Source organism: Gambusia affinis, linkage group LG09 (genome assembly GCF_019740435.1).
Source record: "Gambusia affinis linkage group LG09, SWU_Gaff_1.0, whole genome shotgun sequence".
Classification (NCBI taxonomy): domain Eukaryota; kingdom Metazoa; phylum Chordata; class Actinopteri; order Cyprinodontiformes; family Poeciliidae; genus Gambusia; species Gambusia affinis.
Window position 1 is genome coordinate 7736573 of NC_057876.1, and position 25212 is coordinate 7761784.

The window sequence follows — 25212 nt, forward strand, 5'->3', positions numbered from 1 at the left end:
TGGACAAACAGTAATAGATTGCTGTTGTTTTCCAAGCGTTTTATGTAAACCTGTCATTTACATAATATTTATGAACTTCTTTCTGTTGTTTTTCTTCACCAACTTTAACTTTAACAAATGCTTTTTGAGCCAAACATCCAGTTTGCATTTAGTTTTTTGAATTTTCTAACTCCTTTATGAGCACTACAGGGGTGCTACATCTGTAACCTTATTGTTTTTTTTTTTATGCTAATGTTTGTTTTCTAAGCCTAGCAGATGGATAATACAGATTGTTCATTCTCATTTTCCTCACACAAGCATAATCTTCCTATGTACTGCAGTCACGCTCATTGATGGGCTCCAATCCACGCCGATTTTGACTGAGCAGAGGCAACATCTTGTCATATAATCTTTTCCATATGCAACATTTTGTCCAACAAAAGCAACATGTTTCAGTAAAGCGCAACGAATGAGCTTTGAACAAAATAAATGAGCTGGTAGTTTTTTGTTTTTTTTTAGCAATGTAGAAAACAGAATAATCATCTGCTGCCTGGAAAAGTGACAAAGGGGCAAAAACTGTTTTCTGTCTCTAAGAAAAGAAAAGCGGTGCAGAATACTGAATGTTCAGGTCACAGCAACACTGTTGACAAATACAAAATGGGGAAATCTAATGAGATACAATGATACATTTTCAAGTTCCTAAATTTGTCCGTGTAGGTAAAGAGAGACGTTCCAAGAATGGTTAGTTAGGAACATTTAAATAAAGGTTAAAATATGCATCCTGTAAGTAATACTTACTGTATATATGGCTTCCTAGATAATAAATGTTACTGTTGTAATAGCTACTTAATGTGCAAAGTCGTCTCAGCTTCAGGCACTTGCAAAAGCAAATTTCATAAGATGATATTGGGACTTTATGAAAGAGAATCACTGTATTGGAAGTTACTGTTCAGTAGAATTACAATAATCAATAAAAACTGTTTAAAAAAAACCTGAAGTGTGACATACTTATGTATTCTGCCCGTCACAGTTACAATGGGTGTTTTCCAAATAAGGCCTGCACACACTGTGCAAAAATCTGAATTTTAATTTCCTTTTCTTGAAAAGCCAATGAGAAAAACAAAGTTATTTTTGGCCAAGATATTTAATGTTTCACAGGGATTCGATAGCAGAACTCACGAGATCTCCTCTTAAGTCCCTCCATCACTGCAACATTTTTCAGTATAGCAATCATGCCCACTGTCCATTTCCAGATGGTTAGATTTGAAATAAAAAGGGCTGAATGACATATGAGTGAGGTGCCATTTGTATTCTAGACAAAAAATAAGAATGATAATAAAAAAATCTTGAAAACAATTTATGCTATAAATTTTCTTCCATTTCAAAGTTGTGGTTTATTTTGTTTGTCTGTCAGATAAAACAGTGAGATTTGAGGTTTTAATGGGACAGCTTTTGTGATGTATTCATATGTATTGTTATTCTTTCTCTCAAAACCTTCTTTCTATTAAAGTTGTAATGATGAACGCTTATTGCTGAACTGGTTTTAACCCAACGGTCCTTCATTATTGAGATTCGGTCATCCTGATCTCAGTGGTCAAGTTGTAGCCCTTTAGCTATGAACTGAAGGAAAGAGACATCTTTCTGTGTCAGTTTCTCCCCTGCAGAAACTCAGGGCTTGATCAAACTTCCCTTTAACTTTTTTTTTTTTTTTACCAAGCTCCAGTCTGTTCTCTCAGGACTCCAGGGCTCTATGAGGCTCTCCTTTGTGATTCTGCACAATCTATGCTGATCTGGATTTGTAGTCTGGGTGTGAACGCCTGCAGTTGTAGTGCACTGACTACTGATGATGAATGCGACATAATTCAGGTTATGTAGAGCTAGCTCCCGATACAGGCCAGCTCTTATCAAATGTCTTTGCTACATAATAGAAGTATAATATGTTCAGGGACTTTTATAGCTAGCTGGATTGAAGAATGTTCTCTCCGACATGATATTGTTTTAGTGAAGCGGAGCTTGCATTAAAAAATAGTTTATTAATCAAAGAAGTCATTCCGCCAAAATGTGATTTCACTTTGTGATCACATTTTTCTTTGAGCTAAAAGTCTGTTTGAAACTTCTCTCCATAGAGCTCCAGTTTCTCTCGCTAAATTACTGCTGATGAATTTAAACGTTTAGTTTAAAATTCAGTCTTTGTGCTGTCCCAATTAGCAAAGTTTATCACCTAACCCTGGAAATGAAGAGGACATTAGAGGTAATCTGTTCAAACCAGCAATGACTCCTTCAACATCTAATAAAGAGTTCAAACTCTTTGTAAAATAGACGGGTGTCATTATTTTTAGGAGGTTTTCAAAATTTGCCACTGTCCAACTATATATAAAAAGCAGGAGAGATTGTTGAGTTTGTTGAGATTGCTGTTACACCAATGCAAGTTTTCTGCAATAACAATATTTATTTCAACATCTTATGCTTGCTTAACCCTAATATAAGAGGGCACACATTACAAAAAACACCGATACCAAGGCCCTCTGACTAAGCTGCTGTTTCTGAAGAATGAGAATGAGCCGGTATCATTGCTAAAAGGCTAAGTGTGACTCACAAATAAGAGATGAGACCTACTGCAGAGGCAAAGAAAATCTCCAAAGGCTTATTTTTTTTGTAATTCTCTTAAACTGTGAGTGAATAATGGCCTGTTTCAACAGATTTGTCTGCACAATATCTGCCCTAATGAACTCAGAATGTTTTAAAGCTTCTTGAATAAAGCAAAATTAATGTTACCATATGTAAATTATAATTCAACATTAAATGTCCACATTAAAAAAAAGTGCAAAACCTCAGTGGGAAATGTGTTGAGAAGGATACCAAGATATCACACCAATTGGGATAATTGCAGACACTAAATGGACCTTCAATAATAACTGTATTAACTCCAGTAATGGCTGAACTGATATCTTATCAGAAAATATGACTTCGCAACCCTCATTAATGACTGATACTAATGTCTGCAGACGTGACGGTTTATCAGAAACCAAGAAAGACCCATCAGAACAGAGTATTACGGGGAAGCGAGGAAAAAAAAAACTTTCTAATTATCTGTGTTAATAACAGCAGAATATCACTAATGCTGACTTAAGTTAAATCAGCCTGGTCTCATTTGTCAGCAGCACCTCTGCATGCAAATGATTGTATTGTTAACATTGTAATCCAAAGGTTAGCCAGGAGTGAAGGACTAAGAGGGTATTACCATCTGTTAGCCCTCTGCTGACATCTAATGCAACAGTAACTATCTTCTTCATGTGTAATTACCCCCTCTCCCCACCCTCACACACACACACACACACACACTCTGCGAGACAGAGTAGTCTTCCCAAAGTTTCCTCAGGCATTGCCTCATCAATTTCCTAAACCTGAATTAGAAGCAGAATGTGGAATTAGATTAACACAACCAAGCACATGAATTTAGATTTAAAGTCAGACTTCAGGTCATTGTTTCCCCTGAAGGATCAGGTCTGGATTTCCGTAAGCTACAATAAGCTACAATTTGTGACAAATCACAGAGGACAAACTGTGAGGGAATTTTAAACTCTTGTTAAATAGTTTGTTTGTAGCTACAACTTTGATCTCTTGCTTTGTGTGTGTTATCATATTTTGCATTTCTGATATTAAGTGTTAGTTTGGTTCCACATGTGAGTTATAATTGTTCAAAAACCATCATCTGGGAGAGGTCGGCCATAAATTATGGAAAATTGATGGAACAGGATGAACAGTGGAGCCAGATTACAAAACAATGTGAACAAGACCTTGTAAAGATGTAATAACACTTTTAGCAGAGCCCTGTAAAAAACTGACAAAATACCTCAAATTCTAAACTGTAGCTTTTTGTTTTTTTTTAATCTAACCATGTTTTGTTTGGTTTTTTTAAATGTGTTAGATGTTAGTTTAAATACCTTGAAATGAGGCTCATATCGTGGAACGTCAAGTCTTATGCTGCATAGTGTGTGTTGGAAGGCTGAAAGGGTAATATTATCAACACAAACTTAATAATTCATAACAAAGGAGATATTGCATACATCTCCAACAGGATGCAATCTGAATCAGGTTTTGTACAATCATAACTGGGACTGCTGGCAAATCCTCTCGCGTCCTAGTGTGGGTAAAAGAGCTGAATCTTTGCTGGAAAATATCAGGATTCAACTTTTGCTGATTTGGATGAAAAAAACCCAAAAACAAAACAAAACTCTAGCAATCAGTCAGGAAAAAAAACATAATGTAATACCCACATATGGCGTAGAAAGAACAATGATAACTCAGAAGAAAGAAACTCACAGAGAACACGTCTCTGCAAGAGCTACTCTTAACTCTAATCCCTCTTCAAATGTATTTAAACAACCAGCACCTTTATAATTAATTTCTGTTGCAGCATCACAGCTGGGGACATGATCACATATCTTTATAACTGGAATATTGTGACCAGAAGAAATCAAAACAATACTTTAAAATTTAGTGATTTATTTAATCTTTCTATTCTTTTTTGTTGTTGTTGTTGTTTTGCTTCTCCATGGCTTCCAGTAGATTTTGTCACACATAGATAGGACAACTGTCTGTCTGCTAATGTCACATCCTGCTGACATTAGCAGACACAAATACTTTTATAATGACCCAAAAGCCAATCTTCAGCTTAAGGATCACGATATAATTAATAAAAACATGTAATGCATAACAAAGGATGTTTCAGATGTTTTCACAAACTAACACATATCCAAACTGCATGGGAGATTTCTCTGATGGCTGTCTATCTGCAGTCTAGCACTGACACTCGTCTGTCTTTTGTCTAAAAGTATGTGAAGATGTCTTATATTTTTATATGCAAAAATCTTGTACATAAAGATCTTTATGTACAAGATTTTTATGTGCATCTGCTTTTAGATGTATAGCAAGTACACATCTAAAAGCAGCTTTTCGTATATTCTTGAGTAATGCTCATGTTCATGGTCCTTGTTGCATAAATTAAATATACTAAAGCATATCAGCGTCTCCAGAGCTCCAGTCTAACCTTTACTCTATCTGCCTGTTGACGCTAAAAATATTGTTCGCTTCACCTCTGGGCTACTTCCCAATGTGGGTTTCTCTCCAGCATCCATGGGACTTTTCGAGGAAAGGACAGGTAGGACCCTAATTATGGTCTCCGCTGTAGTGATGTAACAGAGATGGGATAAAGCTGGGGTCGGTTTGGGAGCCGACCTCCAGTCGGTACATTTATGCTGATGTCTTGGCCTCCATCCTCTCTGCAAATGCACTAATGCAAATGGAGCACCACACCACAGCAGGGTCTCATGGTGTGTGTTTCTGAACTTTGCGGCCGTTGCATTATGTGCTTACCCACCCAATAAGCAGAGTACCTTTTTCTCATAGGAAATGTAAAGTCATACCTTGGCCCCATCCAATACCTAAACTTAAATACATTAAAGACAAGATTTTGGACTGGGGTTGGTGGAGACTGTCAGCAAGAGGAAATAAGATTTCTAAAATACGCAAACTATTTGAAGTGAAATATTATTAAAGAAGACATAATCAGTTAAGAAAACAGCTGGATCAGTCTTGTCAAGAAAGCAAGTCAATGCTTGTACAAATCCATTAAAAACTCACAATTTGAACCACTTATGGTCTTCAAATTACAAATTTGCTTTTACATGAGTGTAAAAACATATTCATATTCTGCAGTCTGCTCAATAGAATCTGTCAGATAAACAATATCAGTGAGTCTGCCCACTAGTTTCTGCCAGGACCAACTGCAGACTTTGCATGCAAACCCAGACTTGATGAAATAGTCTCAGAAGACCTGCAGTTTTTTTTTTTTTTTTTTACTTTGATTGTAATTTTCTACGAGGAACCAAAAGGCCAAAAAACGAACTGGTACACAAAATATAAATTAAGTTATTCTTACTGGCCAGTTCTAGTATGTTCTAGTCTTACTGGCCAGTTAGTATGTTGACAACTAAAAAAAAAAAAAAACAGTCGCTGTGGTTCAATGAATACACATTTTACAAAAAATTCGTATGTGAATGTTGACTTGCATTTTACAGACATACAATTATGTGTTATTTCAGTATCTCTTGACAGTTTCTCTCTCACTGCTGTTCTATGTCAGGTCAACTATTGTGTTGCATGTTTTCTTTTTCCATATGGAACAAGAAGATGACAGTGTAAGCTACATAAAGGAGAAAGTTTGGGGAAATTATTCTTAGAGGAAAGAAGAAGTTGTGGTTATTAAGTATTTTCTGAATGCAAATGTCTCTACTTTCTCCTTCTTCGATTGCAAGTGTTTCTCTCCCAACTTTTGCTTCCTCAAGATTGAATGCGTCTCTGCGTTTCTTCAGATGTTGCCTGATTTTCATTTTGAGGAAATTGAGCCTCAATACTTCATCCCATTTATTTTTCTCATTTTTCTTCCTCTCTCAAAGCTAAAGGCCGGACTGTCTTTTAGTTGTACTAGATATCTTATTTCATGGCCTTTCGTACTCATCGTCTCTGTTCTACTCAACCCAATTTTACTCAGAAACACCAGTTCACAAGACAAGCAATCTCAAAGTAAACAGACCCAGTCATCATCATTGTTGTACAACTCATTTACTGTTGAGTAATATTTTAATCCAACACTGTCAGATAGGGAGGATTATTAAAAGCTATTTAAAGGTCGTTAGTCTAACAAAGATCTTCACTTTGATATAATCTCTCATCCTGTCATCCTCATGGGGCGACAGTTCAGAGCAAAAACTCCACTTCCACAAAAAGTAGCCTTCAGAAGAACTGTCTAAATTTCTATTTCAAATCACAACTCAAAACATGTTTAAAAAGTGCTTATTGTACCTGAAGCTTTCTGCTCTATTAAAATCATTTTATCATTTTATTGTGCCCTTTAATTGATTTTGTGTGTTCTATACAGTGTTCTTGAGTGTCAAGAAATTAAATGTATTGTTTAAAAAAAAACAAAAAAAACAAACCAAAATATATATATAGAGCCTATATGATATTTACCATATCAACAGAATGATATGGTGAATATCATTAAAAGCTCATATATTCTTTGTGCTCACAGATTGGAGTGACTCATGAACTCAATCATACATTTGTGATAGACTAATACCAATAGATTGGTTAGGAAAATAAAAAATAAAAATCTATCCTATAGTGTCTCTGTTGCCGGTCTCCGTCTTTTGCTCCCACACACCCCTCCCTCTCTCCCATCCTCTCTCACTCTGCCACAGCATTTCAGAGCTGCCAGAGGCGTTAACAGAGAGCGAATAGACTCTGGTTTCACACACAGCACAGGGAGGAGTCGGCGTCACTGTGTAAATGCACACACACACTCTGATGCCCATGCACAGGGAGACAACAGGAGGCGGACAGAGACTTCAGTTGCAGAATGTCCACTTGCTGCAGTCAGACATGTAGGAGGAGTAGCTGCTCTGCTCGCCGTTCCAGCTCTGTTTCAGTCCTGTAAGCACCTCCCATCCCCCCCAGTGTTCGCTCCCTGGTCTGCGGTTGCTAAGGGGCTGGCTGGAATGACCCGGGTAAGTAGGACTTGTCTGTTGGACAAGGAGATGCACTAGATGGGGCTGCCGGCTGGGAGGACTCTCTGATCCCTGATCCCTCCTCTTCTCCATGCTGACACACAGACAGAAGAGCTCTGATCTTCAGTTCAGATGCATGCCCATATAGGAGGGCACCGCTGTGCAGACCAAGGGTCTTCAACAGGCACAGCTTGAGAGGAGGACTTCCACAGAGACACACAGGTAAGGGGCAGCACAGCTAGGTCTGCTCTGTTGGATTTCTATCAGTATTGACTTGTGCAGATGTAGAGGTATTGGCAGTGTACGTGTCATTTAATTGTTGTCTTTGATCCAGGTCTGAGCTTAAAAAGCGATTGATCTGATTGGTTTATGGTTGTGTTTATGTGCTGCGCTGCGTGACCATTGATTGATAAGAAGATGGCTTTGTGGATGAGCACTGTGGAAGCATGACAATGGGCAATGTCTCCTGGATGAGATGCGCTGATGTCCATCAGATGTCTACATGATGTCAGTGGAAAATGAGAGTGAGCATACAAGGACCAGGAAAGGAAGAAGGAAAAGACGGAAAAGTGCCACATCCTGTCTCAGTGATTGGTCTCATTTATTTGAAACTCCTCGGTTGGCGATATCTTCCAAACTCTTGGGGCTGTGTTTCTCTGTGTTTCAAGGTAGCTACAAGTGCTTATAGTGAAGGAATGTTTGGGGGGGAAAAGCTCTAAGGGACTTTACAGAGACAGTCCTTACTGAAGCTGAAGAACAGGAAGAGCTCCTGGGTGCGCATACATCAAGGCACGAGGAAGCTGGAAGTTGGGGAGGAAGCCTGAATGTAGACTGAAATTAAAAACAGAAAACCTATGCTGGAAACAGACGTTCAAACAGAGGATTCAAATGAATATCTGCCATGTTACTAAAAACAGAAGGTCTCCAGAGACCTTTAAGAGGCTGAAAACAGCATATGTTTATCCCTAATACTGTTCACATGACTCTTAAATGTTTTTTTTTTTGGGGGAGGGTCACTTTCTTTGTGAAAGTCAATGGCCACAGCAGCAGCAGCAGCAGCAGCAGCAGCAGCAGCAGCAGCTCCATTCAGAGATTGGCTCTGAACGACTGTGCTTATGCAGGTTGTGCTTCAGAGAGATGAGCTGTCCAGTGCTGTTGCACGGTGCATACATCACTAAACACAGAGCTATAGGCCCAGGAGGAATCAACAGAAAGAAATTCATTACTTAGATGACTATGGTTTTGTGATCTCATCACATGAATGTGTTTGGTTTGAAGACACTGGACAGGGGAGAATGGAGAGAATAGTAACAATAAACATCTTCACTTCTCAAAGAAAAAAGTTAACACAGACCAAAAATATCAACCTGTTTTATTACGGTGTCTGTTTTATTATGATTATTTGCTGATATACAGTTTGAAGTTAAATACTGCAGCATCTATCGATGATTTTCGTCTGCTCGACTCGTCTGTTGTTTGATAGAGTGGACGTCTGAGGAATTATAAGCTTTTTTCAGAGATGCTTGGTTGATCTTTATACATCATACTTGCACATAAACTCCAGAAATGACCAGACAAGATTCAAATCACTACTTAATTTATGCTTTAGTAACCTGAATTAAATTCAGTCTAAAGGTCCAAAATAATTTCTGCAATCTTCTTGCATGTCTCACTCTCAGGGGCAGCTGCTGTTCTGTCTACTGTCAACAGCCCCAAGGTTGCAGGTTATGGAGCAAATTAACACCATTTGCAAAACTGCCTTTGCCCAAGTTCACACACCTGCCAGCTTCTCATAACACGGCTCATTTGAGGCGTCCAGTATAACATGAGTGCCACTGAGAAATACCAAGCTTTCAAAGAGAACCAGTTGGCCCAGGCCACAGCTCTGTAGATCTGCATAAAAGCAAAGTAAAAAGGAGAAATGGCACAAAATAAAACCTAGAGATTACATCAATTAAAGGAAAGAGTTTTTAAATGAGGGGAAAAACAAACAATTATAACTTTTTTTTTTGTGTGCTCCGATAAATATTTTGCTAGTAGTTAAGACTTTGTTACAAATAACTTGAGGACTTCCTTCCCGGAGACGAGCGTGGACAGACACTTTCAACCATTACGCCTCTTCCTGGCTAGAGATTATTTTAAATCTAAATAGTGAGATTAATCCTCAGTAATGTCGGACAAAACGATTTTTGTCTTAATTGGGATAATTTGTTTATGTGATCTAATCAGAGAGAAAATATGTGGTGACTTGCAAAAGCTATCCATACCTGAGTGTATGGTTGTTTCTAAAGGATTTTAAATGAGAAACCAGGCGTCTGCAACCTGTGGCTCTTTAGCCACCGTGGCTTCTCAATGTGTCGGCCTAAATTGTTAAAGACCTGAGAAATATGTTTAAATATAAAAGTTGTTTAGCTCTTTTATTTTGTCATTAGGCTGCAAATTGAACATCTTTCATAAATGCGGAATGTTTCATTCAGAAAAAATTTTTTATCATGTGTCAAATTTGGAAATGTTACTTTGTTCTTTATTTTTTTTAGCTTAACTAAAAACTCAAAATGATTGTTATAACAGGTGTTCATACAACTAAAAAAGTGCCATGCAGGCTGTACGGCTCCAGACAAAATTTATTTACCATGTATAACGACAAAATGGCTTTCGCTGTAAATGCTGTGGTAGACCAATGCCAAACGGCTCTTAGTTATGAAGGGGAATGGAAATTATATTTCTGTGTGGTATGAAAATGTGTCTTAAATGAAAAGCTGAAACTTGTTTATTTCTATTCATGTTTCATTATGTCCTAAATAAAATCCAGTGCTTCCCAAAGTAAAAAAAAAAAATAAAATTGCTAATAGAATCCATCTGCGTATAATGCCTCAAACGTTTGCTTGAGAACATAGACAACAAATAGCATCATGAAGACCAAGGGATGCATCACATAAGTCAAGGACATGCTTGTAGAACAGTTTGACAAAGTGATATTCCAAATTTTGAACATCTCACATGGCGCTGCTCAGTATGAAGAGAGCGTGGGACAACTGTCCATCCAGTCCATCCAAAGGGACGGTAGGGCAAGGAGAGACGTAAATAGAGAAGGAGCCAAAGAACAGATTATTACTCTTGATGTCCTCTTGAGATCCGCACAAGTCAACAGGTTTTGAAAAACTTTCAGCTGAGCAACTATTAGTGGTGTACTTGAAAAATCTAGCCCTTATGGAAGAGAAGCAAGACGGAAAACCAAAATACAGGAAAAATACTTTAGACCGGGATGAAGGTTCACTTTCCAGGAAAATAATGACCCTAAGCATTCAGCCAAATATATGTTGAAATTAATATTTGAGAATGGGTCCAGGCCTAAATCCAGTAAAACGATTTCTCACAGTACTTAACATAGATTTTCAGGCTTAAATCAAATCGGACCCAGCTTGAGCTATTTTTCAAATACACATTTAGAAAGAGTCTCTAGATGTGCAAAGCTGTAGAGAACCAATAAAAGACTTCCAGCTGGAGATACAATGGAGGTGGTTGTATGCCAAACTTTTCAGATTTTTATTTGCAAAAGATTTTTTAAAACTATTTGTTACTTTGCTTTATTTATATTATTTTAGGTATCTTAAAAAGTTGCAGTTTTACTTCTCGTCTTGAGCTAAGATTAAATAATAAATAAACTAATTTCCTATATCTAGAAAGATAGGTATTTAATTTGATACATTAATCTGTTCAACACTGTATGGAAAGGCTATATTCTATACTGGTTCTGCAGAAACGTTTACAATTATTCGGCTTTTGTTTTGTTTGACTGAATCAGATGTTGTGTTCAGTTGTGCCGTTACTATAGTTACAGCCAGAGTATTCCTGAAATTAATCCTTTTATATTTTTCTCTCTATTCACCAACACACATCTCAAAGAGGTCATTTCCAACATGCAGTTCATGTGTTAAAGGACATCAGGCACTGCGATGATGTTTTAAAGGTTTGTTCTTTATAACATTATATGGGTTGAAAAGATCCTGACTACAGGAAATAAACATGGAGGTAGTTAGAAAAGGGTGATACTGCGTGACGTCGATAGTTTTAACTTGAGGCTTTTCTGTGTGGCGATCCTCTAAATGCTGACATGGGTTTTCACTTTGTGCTCAATATGTTTCACACAGTCCAAGAACACGTATGAGAAAAAACTGGTGACTAACCCAGCAGTATGTGTGAGTGACAGCATGACAGGTTCAGTGTCAGTCTGTGTTTAGCTGATGGACAGATACCGCAGAAAAGGAAAACAAAGGTAGAATCCGATGCCATTACAACTTAAAATATTGTGCTAGTTTAAGACTATTAAGGACAACGATGACAGACTACATAGGAAGTAACGTTCCTGGAACGTGTCAGAATGAGGACAAAAGCACAATAAACTAACTAATAACTCGGCAGCAATAAGGCTTAGGAAAAAAAAAGTTTTTGTAAAAGAATCCATTGTGGGATTAGCCACAGACTTTCTGGACATACTGAAAAATTCTGCCTTATAAACGTTTCAACTTCAGTGCCAAACTGTATATGGCACAGTTATGCATAACTGCCAGGGAGTTTTGCATGAGCCACTCGCATTGCAGCAATCGCAACAATACTTAATCGTGTGCTATAATATGCAGACACTCTGTCTCTGCTAATGAAGATTCTCTGATGTCTGCTATGAATGCTTAAAGAACCTGCACTTGATTGCAGATCGACTTGTTTTCTGACTGAGCTTACATTTATTTGATCATTTTAGTTTTATCCTCAAACTGTCTTTGAATCATCTGAATTACTGTTGCTTGCTGGGAAGCATTTTAGTCTTGCACTCGTGCAGTTGTGGGTTTAATTCCAGTTTCTTAATGGCACAGGCTGATGTGTTACTAGGCAAAACACTTCACTCCAATTTGCATGCCAATCTGTGTGTTGGAATAAGGAGGTGTACACGTTTTTAAATGAAACCGGGTGCTTGCGTCAGTTTGTGTGGCCAGGGTTAAAATGCTGTAGAAATTGAACCTATTTGCAAAATCCAGAAAGAAAATGAGTTTAACGTTCAGTTGTGATTTATATCAGTCTATTTTCTTTAGCAGCAGTATCAGTTCTCAAAAACAGAAAAGAGAGCCACGTGTTTGTCCTTTACAAATATTGTCTGTCGCAAGGAAACATAACAAATACCTCCTGATGCGTTACAATTTACGACTGTGGTCATTTTTTTTTCTTAAGCAACAAATTGATTTTGCAGGCTTAGAAACTGTTTCAACGATGCATATGGGAATCAATAACAACTGATTAGATACTGGCTTCTTTACTACAACATGTCAGAGTAAACTAGAGTAATTCAACCACAAACAAACTCAGAGGTGAAAGGCCAGGGGTCAGAGTAACATGAAAAATGGGATTGATTAAATGCTATCATAAAGAGAATGTATTTTACATACAGCACAATGCTAGAGCTCATGCTACAGATAGATAGATAGATAGATAGATAGATAGATAGATAGATAGATAGATAGATAGATAGATAGATAGATAGATAGATAGATAGATAGATAGATAGATAGATAGATAGATAGATAGATAGATAGATAGATAGATAGATAGATAGATAGATAGATAGATAGATAGATAGATAGATAGATAGATAGATAGATAGATAGATAGATAGATAGATAGATAGATAGATAGATAGATAGATAGATAGATAGATAGATAGATAGATAGATAGATAGATAGATAATTTCTCCCAATCATCTGTGGGAATGTAAAAAAAAATCATGTTCACTCTCGGTTGTGGTCACCCCTGACAACCATCGTTTTCTGCTGCTGTTTCTGAGGGGGAATCTTGCACGCTGACGATCAAACCTGAGGCAAACACGAGTCGGGCAAAAACGACAGCAATAAACTGAAAGTGTTACTAGAGTGATGAATATTTAAGTAACAACAATTGTATTAATTGGTCTTCTGTGCCAGCAGACTTATGCTCCATGGGAGAGCAATGCCATGTGGGGTTTTTTCCTTAACTTGGCCAAAATCCCAAACAATCAACTGGGGGATAAGAGAACACAAATTTGAAGTGAATCCAAACGATAAATTTACTATTTGAAAACTAGATTGTACGAGCTGTGGGTGCGTGTTTTAGTCAGCTGTTGTCGGCCACATTTAGCAAAACAGTCTGTCTTTTTTTTTTTTTTTACAAAAGTGTAAAAACACTTTAGCTTAGCTGCAAACTGTCCCTGGCTAATAGACAACTTTACACCATGTCTCCAGCCATCCCTGCTATCCAACCAGAAACATTTCCACCTCAATAGCATGCAGAGCACAGGTACAATTACACACTAATGAGACGTAGTGTGGTGCTGGAGAATCATTTGGAAAATCAGTCAATGGTGTGAAGCCTCATCAAAAACAACCACAGTTTTTGATGAGGGAAAGGGAACTGACTTCCCTTTGAAGGTTTACTGACTCATTAATCCGTGTTGATACCCAAAACTTTGTCATTCAACATTCAACATGGTCTATTGAGTTGGAAACATATTTGCAAACCTCTGTTTGGTCTTTAGAAGTATTTCACTTGCAGCACTTGTTACATTGTTGTCTGTAAGAACCACTGGAGCTCCAGAACTTAATTTCAACAAAAGCTTCTCAGGAATGGAATAATAACATATGAGCATTTTAAATAATTTTCTACTAACTTAAAAGTATGTCTCCTAGATAATCAAAGTGCAGGTACTGATCATGTGATTATTATTTTTTATTCTGTTATTTTAAGTATCATTTTTAATGTGATATGCTTTTGTGCTATACAGGCTTTTATTCTTTTTAAATTTGCAGCTTGACTTTTTAGATAAACATGCTTTTTATTTATCATCATCATCTTTTCTTTCGGAAGACGCATGTTCATTTGTTTGCATTGCGCTGTAATGCGTTATGTTTATATTGATTGCACGTTGAGGGACTACAGATGAAAACTAGTCATTATGGCTAACTCTGGCACATTATGTGATGTGGAGTGTCCCTTCTGAAATAAATGAACAACAGTAGGAATCTATAGCTCCTCTGCATGCATCATAAATACTAAATCCGCCTCAAGATGTTTACGTTTTAGCACAACCATATGTCTCTCTCTCACACTCCCAGGAAAATTTCTTATACTTATGTCAACCAAGTCCTTCTTCTATGACTTTATGTTATGCATGTGCTGAGAAGAGCAGCAGTCAGCCAGTTTGAGTTGTGTCACTCCTTGTGTTGTCATGTAAAAAAACAAAACACAGTGACATTATGATGGCTCTGAGTATCTGTATGTTGAATATAAAGTCTTGACAATTGTCAAACATTGATCCGGATTTGGATACAGACCCAATTCACACCTTATTTCTGGGCTGGTACTCAGCGATTTGGAAGACACCTGAATATGTACGTAGCAAAGCTTTGACATGGATCTGTTATAGACACAACATTTAAAGGAAAGAGCTCACAGTCATATTAAATAAAATATAATGTGCATTCCAATGATGCTGAAACTAAAAGCATCTTTTGGAAAAGCAGACATTCAATACGGTTTGCATTGAGCTCACATTTCTGTATGTTTTTTTGTTTTTTTTTTTAAAAAATTGGTCTAAGATAATATTGTAATCAAATATAGGTTTTCAGCAGCTGCACGTGGAAAATCATCATTAATACAAAACAAAAGCTTGAGATCAGTCTGTGTGTAATTAATTTATACGATGAGTTTCACTTAGTGAATATAGTTAATGAAACAAATGCATTTTTCAGTATCATAATTTATTGAATATGACTGTATGATTAATTGGAACAGCAAAGAAAAAAAAATACAATCTAAATAATTAGTACACCTAAAAACTTCTTGTACATTAGCCGCTGCATGTGTCAAGTTAGGTAGTCCATCCATCCATCCATTTTCTATAAACCCTTTATCCCTAATGGGGTCGGGAGGGTTGCTGGTTCCAATCCCCAGCTGCATTCCAGGCGAGAGGCGGGTTCACCCTGGACAGGTTGCCAGTCTGTCGCAGGGCAATACAGAAAACAGACAGGACACACAACCATTCACACACACACTCACACCTAGGGAGAATTTAGAGAGACCAATTAACCTGACAGTCATGTTTTTGGACTGTGGGAGGAAGCCGGAGAACCCGGAGAGAACCCACCATGCACAGGGAGAACATGCAAACTCTGTGCAGAAAGACCCCGGGCCGGGAATCGAACCCAGGACCTTCTTGCTGCAAGGTAACAGCTCTACCAACTGCACCACTGTGCAGCCCAAGTTAGGTAGTCCTTCAGAGATAAATAATGCAGCTAGACATATTTTAGTAAAATGTTGTTTTAACATTGCAGCTAAAGTTAAACAATGATGGAGCTGAGAATACTGTCGAGAAACATTCAGGAGACAAAGCCTTGGTCGCTGTCAACAGGAAAAAATAACTCCATTATTGTGGAGTGAAGTAGAGCACACAGCAATTAGAGTTATGCAATACTGATTAAATATAACATGAATTTCAAGTGAAAGTCACAATTTAAAGGCAAATTAAATGAAGACATTTTGCTAAACCAAAATTAATCCCAATAATTGGGTTGCTTTTCATCTGAGCTGTTAAAACTTTGATTAGATGCTAATCTGTGTACTTTGTAAAATGAAATGCTGAATATCAAAGGCAAAATAAAAATGAAAGTTAATAAATGGTCTTGGGTGTGCAGTTTACGCAGTTTGCATACCAGACCATACCAACTTTATTTATGAAGCACTTTATGCACCGACAGGACCGAAGTGCTATACACAATCATAAAATACAATGCCATTATAAAATAGAAAAGATTGAAATATAAAATACATACAGACACAATAAAACAGTGAAACCTCTCAGACTGTGCAAAAAGCCAAAGAAAAAGATGGGTCTTATGAAGGGACTTAAAAACAGCGAGTGGAGAGGCCTGTCTTCTGCCCAAAGGAAGATCAGCCCATAGCTTGGGAGCTGCAGAAAAAGCATGGTCCCCTCTGAGTTTGGACTTTGTTGTTGGTACCTTCAGGAGCAGCAGATCAGCTGCAAGATTGGAGGGTGTGCAAGATTGTAACAGGCCATTAAGAGCTTTAAAAACAGATAAAAGGATTTTTTAAATGAATCCTAAAATGTACTGGCAACCAGTGTAAGGAAGCTAAAATAGGGGAAATATGGTCACATTTTTGTGTACCTGTTAAAAGACGTGCAGCGGCATTTTGTACCTTCTGAAGCTGGGAAATATATAAATTGATAGGTATTTCTCAAAGCTTACATGAAAAGAGAACCACAGACAACGTTTATGAGTTTTCAACCAAGCTTCTGCAGAAGGAGAAAACACAGCAAACCACTTCTCCAAGGTGTTTGCCATGTGTTCTGACTCCCTGCAGCAGGGCCTGTCTTTTTATTACGCAAAAGAAAGAAGAGAGTGAAATGTGGGAGAGTGATAAATCAAAGAAACAAGGATGAACTACATTCTACACACAATCAATTTAAAGGGTGTCCCAAGATGAGAAGCAGCTGCAGCTTCAAGGTTTAGGGAAAAGGCAAGTTTTGTCTTTCACACAGTTGAACAAATTCTTCCTCTCTGGGGTGTGAAAACTAAACCTTTAAATGAAAAGCAAACTGGTAACTACTTATGTCAGAATGATAACAAAACGTAGTTATTCTAACATAAATCCTTGACTCCTATATAAAGTGTATATAAAGTGTATTACAGTAATCCAGCCGTGTGGTCACAAATGCATGGATCACTGTTTCAAAGTGCTGTCTGGAGAGAACAGGTTTACTTTGGCTAGCTGCCTTAAGTGGAAAAAAACTGGATTTTACAACGGCTTTAATTTGTGCTTCCAGCTTAAGACCAGCATCCATCTCGACCCCTAAATTTGTAATAACCGGCTTGACATACTGGGCCAAAGAGCTAAGATTGGTCAGGGAATCTACAGTGGATCTGCCAAAAATCACCACCTCTGCCTCAGCCTCATTAAGTTTCAGGAAATTTAGCCACCCAGGCCTTCAAATCTTCCAGACATAAAAACAGAGACCGAAGAGAGGTGGAGTCTGCGTTCGTTAGTGGTAAATATATCTGTGTGTCATCTGCATAACAATGAAAAGCAATCCCATATTTTCTACAAATAGAGCCAAGAGGAAGGAGGTACAACAAGAAAAGAAGAGGGCCTAGAACTGAGCCCTGTGGGACCCCACATGACGGTGGAGCAGAGGGGGACCTATGGGCATCAAGACAGACACAAATAAGATTTAAACCAATCCAGAGCTATGTGACCGATGCCCACCCACTGTTCCAAACGGGAAAGCAAAATGCCAAGATCAACTGTATCAAAGGCAGCTGATAAATCAAACAGCACCAGAACAACACAATCACCAGAATCAGTGGCTAAAAGTATATCATTAAAAACCTTTAAAACAGGGGTCTCAAACTCAATTTCCCTGGGGGCCGATGGAGGTAGAGTCTGGGTGAGGCTGGGCCGCATCGGGTTTTCCACAAGAAAAGCTCTTACAAAAACATTCCAATGTTAGCAAATGACTTTATTTTTATTTTTTAAACACAAAATAAGATGAAAAAATAAATAAATTAACAATTCATAAGAAAAAAAATTAATCAGTAATAAATAAATAAAATATAATAATAACACAGCAGCTATAGAAGACTAGATAAATGTAATTATAATATTTCAGATTCAAATGGCTGTATTAACAGTTCTTTAACCTTTAACTTTCTGAACATGAATGGAACATTGAACATAAACTGTTATGAATATAACAGTTTATAAACTGTTTATAAACAGCGCTTCCTCTCGCATAGCCGAGCCACATTTGGCTTAAGGGAGGAGGCAGTTGAGACCCTAAGTAGAGCTTGAAGATGCTCGTCAGTAAGTCTGGACCTGTACTTGGACTTATTGAAGTTCAAGGTAGAGAAGAGCTTTTCGCACAAGTATGTGCTCCCAAAAAGACACATGGTCCGCTTGAACATTTGGGAAAGCTCAGGGAAGCTGGGTGGCAATTCTCTCAAAAATTGCCCAAGCTTGTCTGCTTTTCCACTCACCTCCCTGAACTTGGCTTTGAGTTCAGAGAGGCACTGCGGGTCAATGAGCTCCATTTGAAGCACTGTAATTGGTAAGTTAGTTCAGCTCCGCACACAACACTGAAAAGTGCCAATCATATCAAACTCGCGGGCAGTGTTGGCATAGTTACTTTGAAAAAGTTACTTTAATCGGACTACTGATTACTCCTTGAAAAAGTAACTTAGTTAGATTACTGACTACTTGATTTGGAAAGTAACTAAGTTACACTAAAAGTAACTTTTTAGTTACTTTCAGCAGGTGCTAACAACAACGCTCCGCCTCCTGTGAAAATCACATTGATCTTTGCCAATACTTAATTGTCAGCTATTTTATAATGGTAACATCAACAATGTGTCTCCACTGATAAGGTTGAACTGAAGAGGAGATTGTAGAAAAATAAAAAACGTGAGTAGTTTGTGTGGTCCACTGTTGTCTGGAAAACTCTAAGAAGGATTTTAAAGCCCCCCCTCCCCTCCCCCCCGGCCTCCAGGTTCTGCGTTACGGCCCTGCGTTTGGTGTCACTGCGCACAGAGCTCCTCCTGCAGTTCACAGCTCAGATGGCTGCACAGATTTGTGACACTTATCTTAGTATTAATAATTAGAATTAAGTTGCCATTATAATTATTGGAAACTACGGACACGTTCATTCGTGGCTGTTTTCACGTTTATTGCACTGTTCATATTAGTCTCGATGTTTGCAGTTTTCTGGAGCGCAACGCGAAGCTCGACGTCATTCAGAGGTAATACATTAACTTGACATTAACAAAGACACAGCGGGACGGATCATCCGGGAAATGATGAACAGGGAGAGACGGAGTAAGACTACCTTAATGACGGACAAATTCTGGGATTTATTATGAGTCTCTGATTATTTCCAAACCCAAATGAGCAACTTCACGTTCAAAAACGAGCCCAAAAAGGCGCAACCCGCCACTCATTAAATCTGCAAACGACTTTTAAAAAAATGAAGCCCAAAGCCGCTTATAATAATCGGACTTGGCGGCAGAATCTCAAAATAGTTCCAGTTTTTCCACCAACAAAATGCGCATCTCCCTCCATTGTTTACATTTCTGTCGCATAGAGACGTCGGTCACTCGACAAGACGAGTAGAGGAAATACGATGAAATAACAAAAGAAGATAGTAACGCAAAAATGATTTTGATAAGTAACTGTAGTCTGACTACTGGATTTGAAATAGCAACGCGTTAGATTACTCGTTACTGAAAATAGTGGTCTGACGTCAGTAACGTTACAAATTAACGCGTTACTGACATCACTGCTCGCGGGCCACACTAACATTAAACTTTCATATTAAGGTGGGGGCCACAAACTATCGTCCCGAGGGCCGCAGTTGGCCCGCGGGCCGCGAGTCTGAGACCCCTGCTTTAAAAGAACTGACTCTGTGCTATGACATTGTTTAAAACCAGACTGAAAAACGTCTAAAATGTTACATTCATTAAGATAAGCCATTAGCTGATTACAGACTACCTTCTCAAGAATTTTTTAAATAAAAGGCAGTTTAGAGATAGGTCAATAATTCGCCAGAACAGTAGGATCCAAACTCGGTTTCTTCAGTAGAGGCTGCAGAACTGCATGTTTCAGAGTTTTAGGAACAACACCTGAAGACAAGCTGCTATTTACAAGAGGAAGGACTTACTATAGTAAGGAAAACATCTTTAAATAATTGGGGTGGAATAGCATCATCTGGAGAACCAGTTGGCCTTAAGTGACCAACCACCTCCTGCAATGACCTCAAGGTCACACATTCAAAGCTGTAAAACAGCAGAACAAGGCACAATGACTGAAGGGTCATAAGCAGAGGGGATGATCTGGGCCCTAATAGAAGCAACTTTATCATCAAAAAAGTGCAAAAAGCTTTCACATATAGTAGGTGAAGTCTCCATAAAACCACTATGTGGATCATTAAGTACAGAGTTAATAGTTTTAAAGACGATAGCAGGATTGTGACTGTTTGATACAATCAGACCCGCCAGGTGCCTTCTTTTACAATCCTTTGACAACGGCGCCAGCATTCCTTCAATATTTGGAGCGACACCTGTAGTTTGTCCTTTTTCCATTTGCGTTCAGCTCTGCTGCAGTCTCTCCTGGCATCCCGAGTGACCTCATTTAACCAGGGTTCACGCTTGGATTTTGGAAGTCTAGTTTTTAGTGGTGCCACCACTAAAACCAGAAGACAGACTGTCTCTGTCTTTTGACACATGTGTTCTGATATTACAGTCTTGTATGTTAGCTTTAGTCCGTTAATTTTAATTACTTTGTGTATAAAAAATTACTAAAGTTTAAAATTTGGTGGTAGAAAATGCATCCTAGGTATTGGAGTAAATAGGTTTAGTTTTAGTGTCTGTTATTTATTACTTTCATATCAGTGTACAATAATGGTTCTTGTTCTGTATTATTGTGAGTTACGATAACTCAGTCAATGCACACCGAAGCAGAGGAAAGAATAAGTCTGTGCCTTCTTCACTGATATATTCCAGGGCTTCTTCATGGTAAAGTGTGTGTTTAAGTAGATGACTTGGAATGTAGTGTAAAAGCACTTAAAGTTGTCAACAAGATTCGAAAAGTGCTACAAAAATTCAGTTTATTCACCATTTAATCCTCAGAGCTCAAAGTGGGAAGGGGATGCATAAATTACGACGAACCCTCATCAACAAAAAGCTTTTCTCCAGCATCCACCAAATTCTCTTGCCAAAACTATATGGCTGAACATCCATCAAAGAGAAAATGCAATGTGTTGTGAAAGACTCAGGGTCACCAGCCATTTTGGGGGGATGTACGCCGTCTCTGTGAAAGATGTGGACATAACCAGCAGCACCAGCGTGGATGAACTCCTGGAATATTCACTGATGAAGCAACCATCTGTTTGCCTAATAACCATTTTCTTTCAGCATTGTAATGTTGCATTCTGTAATAGCATTTAGGCATGTGGAGGTTACAGGTTTGAAGGCATATCGTGATGTTTCAAAAGTCACGGTTTCAAAAGCACTAAGATTTTCTGTCCTACTCTTCAAGCTGTATAAGCATTTTTTTTTTCCATGTCTGATCAGAGATAAGATGGAGTTACATTCACAGCACGACCTCTGTGCCCTACATAGCTACTAGTTCTGCAAATTCGCCTCCTATCATCCCCATCCAAAAAGAGTAAAGTCTGCTATGTGGAGATACTTCGGCTACTGTAAGATGACAGATGGTAACTTGGAGGAAGTACAAGCCCCTACGTGCAAAACATGCTTTTGGACATTTTTAGGTGGTGGCATGTCAAACATCATAGCACACGTATGATGCTCGTCCCTATTTGCTAAATTAAATTAAAGTTCATGCTGTCTTGCAATTAACCATCTACCGTTAGCATCTGGCATTAGTAAAACAAATTTCATCATGTTGCTGTGGCATATTATGCTGGTCACAAGTTCTCTGCATGAGTCTTTCTGGAGTTGCTGGGTTGTGTTTTGGATTCATTTTAAATGAAAGGCGAAATTACCGAGTGCTTCACCAGTTTAGCGTTCGCTGATTTTATTCACCAGGCGTTCTTTAGCAGACAGCGCATTTTATACATGCATTCATTCTTATGGTTTATTGTTTCTACATGATTCTAATTTATATAAACAAACTGATTTACATCACACTCCGTCTCAAATCTCAAGTAACAGTAAAAACTCCCACTGCGATACACTTTTTCTGCCTCTTGATTAAAGTGTGTTTAGAACGACACTCACTGCAATGATAGCCTTCGAGGCTTAACATTTTTACAGTTTTTAGCTCATTCAGTCTGCTTCCAAGGCTCGGATTAAGTTCTGGTCCTTGACGAAAAGAAACATTCAGTGAAGATCTTCACTGGCACAAGCTTTTTGAATGTGAGTAGGCTTAATCCATGCCTGGGAAACTGAGCCTTTGAATATCGACTAGAGCTTAAGACTTTTACTTGAATATGTGAAAACATGTTTCAGTGTACACTGCATAAATCTTTCACAAATACTCCGCAAAGCAACTGAGATTCTACCTTTAGACACCTCCATCAACTCCATCTGTTGTCTGACATCCTTCCATCAAACAAAAAGACTATTGATTACAGTTTCTTTCCTAGCAGAGGGACACGTGCTGGAGCTGTCTAATAAACAAAACAATCTGGCCTCACTTCAGGGATTACTAAACCTTTCAAAAGCCTCTTGTTATATTTAATTGTCTAGCAGGTGAAAACTCTAAATATGTTGTGGCTACAGTTCTCTGCAGAATTCTCTAACAAGCTGTCAAACGCTAGATTGCATCAGACTTAAATCAGACGTGGCTCTGTGAAGTAGAACCACCACAGCCGCTGCAGAGAGTGAAGCTCCTCCAGACTCCTCTATATCAAAGCTTTCAGTGACCCTGCTGGTGGTTGACTCACACGGCACAGATTTTAATAAAATCCTAGAAGCATGATATGACACAGTATTTTATGTCTGGTCGTTTTTTTCTTTTCTTTTCTTTTCTTTCTTTTTTTTTTTAACAAAAGATTTAAAATTGTTTCTTGTGTGCGGTGGATTTCTCTCTCCAGAGGATCGAACAAATGCTATATTTTATATCAAATTTAACAAGCAGGTATAGATGAAAGATACGTTGGGTTGTGTGCCGCTTTCTCAGCAATGCAACCCACTGCAAAGTAAATGCTGTTTTAATAAAAAATCTTATACTCTTGTGTTCCACACAAATTTTGAATCACAAGGCTTCCTTGAGCAAATAATGTTCCATAGTTTTCTGTTCTGACCAGAGGAAAGTTACTCCAATTATGTCCTATTTGAAACAGAAAACTACATTATTCTCTAACCTTTAAAACGATGCACGGCGCCCAGATTTCCCACCATGGTTGCAAGCATTATGTCACAACCAATCAAGTCCAGACAGAAAGAAAAAGGAAAAGTGACAGGTATCAGGTGAACTCCTCAAATCACGACTTATTTTATGTTGGTTATTTTATTTTTTTATCATGTGTAGCAGTGTTTCGAATGTTTACGCCCTCTCTCTCTCTCTCTGCACATTAAGAGAAACGGGGTAGTCAGCTGCTTTAGCATTTTAAACACGGCTTAAGTGCAGTGGTACTTCATGAGTATGCTGCCAGCATTCACTGTTAGGTATTGCGCACTTAAACACCAGGACATAAAAAGCACAAACAAACTGAGGTGACAGCATGATTTAGCTGTTTCAGGCTGTTACGTGACATAACTAACATCATCTGCCTTCATGACACTGACATAAACTTTTATGGCAAAATACTATTTTTTACCTTTATTATATTCTTTTGTTGCCCTGTGTCCATTTATACAACCATGGATTGCTGCAACTTTTAAGATGGGAGGTCTCAATGAGAAGAAAATCCTCATTTTCATAGAAGTTATCAAATACCTCACAACAAAAATCTGCTGACTGGCATTTGGGTATGTTATTCAGAAGTGAGTCTGGCTAGATCGCTTCACTTTCGTTTTAGATTTACAGAATCTTCTGTTTGTAAATCCTCATTTACACAAAACATTACACAGACCTGCTATTCATTATAAAAGAAATTGTCATGGTGTTTAAACTATATGGCTAATGTATTATTGAACTGTGACACATTTTATTCTTTGTTTTGGGGTGACTCATTAAAATTTGGACATTAATGATGTTTGAAAACATTACACGAGGACGATAACCCATATTTCTGTGATGTACCACTAACTGAGAACCACCAGAACTTTGAAAAGATCCATTTGTGAGCAGTAAAACAAATTAGCCTACATTAAACACTGAAATCTTTATCTGTGGTTTGTTGCTCACATTGTTTTTACTGTTGCCTTGACACGTTCATAAAATGTTCTTAAACAAAACAGGATGCATTAAATGATTAATTAATATTATTAAGTGGATTCATTAAACACGTGATCCATCGTGTGCTATTACATTTAATGGTGTAACATTTCGTTGTGTCTTGCTAAAATAGTGCTACAGTATAAGAAAGTTAAAACCAGCCAAATTAAAAACATTAATCTATGCTACCATGGCTCAAAGAAAAGCTGCTTTTCAGACAGGAAACTCTTGGTACCTTTGATTTGTTGGAGTAAATAAGGCTGAGGATTCCTCTCAATCTGGTGCTGGAGTCTCTCTGCAGAGATCTGTGAGGTTCTTTGATGTTCACGTTGCTCGCTCCCTGAAGCAGTACAAACCGAAGATAAAGCTTTTCCACATAACACAGCCCTTCACTTCAAAGGTCTAAAAATTAATGCACAGGTGTGCTCGAATGTTGTGATACGTCTACACATTTTAACGCAACTGTTAGCAAAGACCCGTCTGTTCTTTCAAAGAACAACATGTGGATTAATTGAAAATACTTCTCAATACTGTGAATACCACTGACATATTTGAATGTTTCTACTGACAAGAGTATCTCCAATGCTGCCAAGCAGGAGGTGAGGATATGCCTAGTTTTTCGAAATCATAAAGAGATTTAATTTGTTTATCTTTAGTAGACTTTGTCGCCATCAGTTATTTTTTTTTCTTCCTCATAAAACTGAGAAATAGGACATTAAATGTAGGCAG

The 25212-nt window shown here is 38.0% G+C and overlaps 1 protein-coding gene across 1 annotated transcript in view; it reads left to right on the top strand.

The window, feature by feature from the left end:
• The first annotated feature begins 7328 nt into the window (after positions 1–7328).
• Positions 7329–25212, top strand: part of frmpd3 (FERM and PDZ domain containing 3) — a 96706-nt gene continuing 78822 nt past the window's right edge. The window contains exons 1-2 of the mRNA XM_044127609.1: positions 7329–7547; positions 7653–7769. The gene's annotated coding sequence lies outside the window, so the exon portion shown is untranslated. The remainder of the gene's footprint in view (positions 7548–7652; positions 7770–25212) is intronic.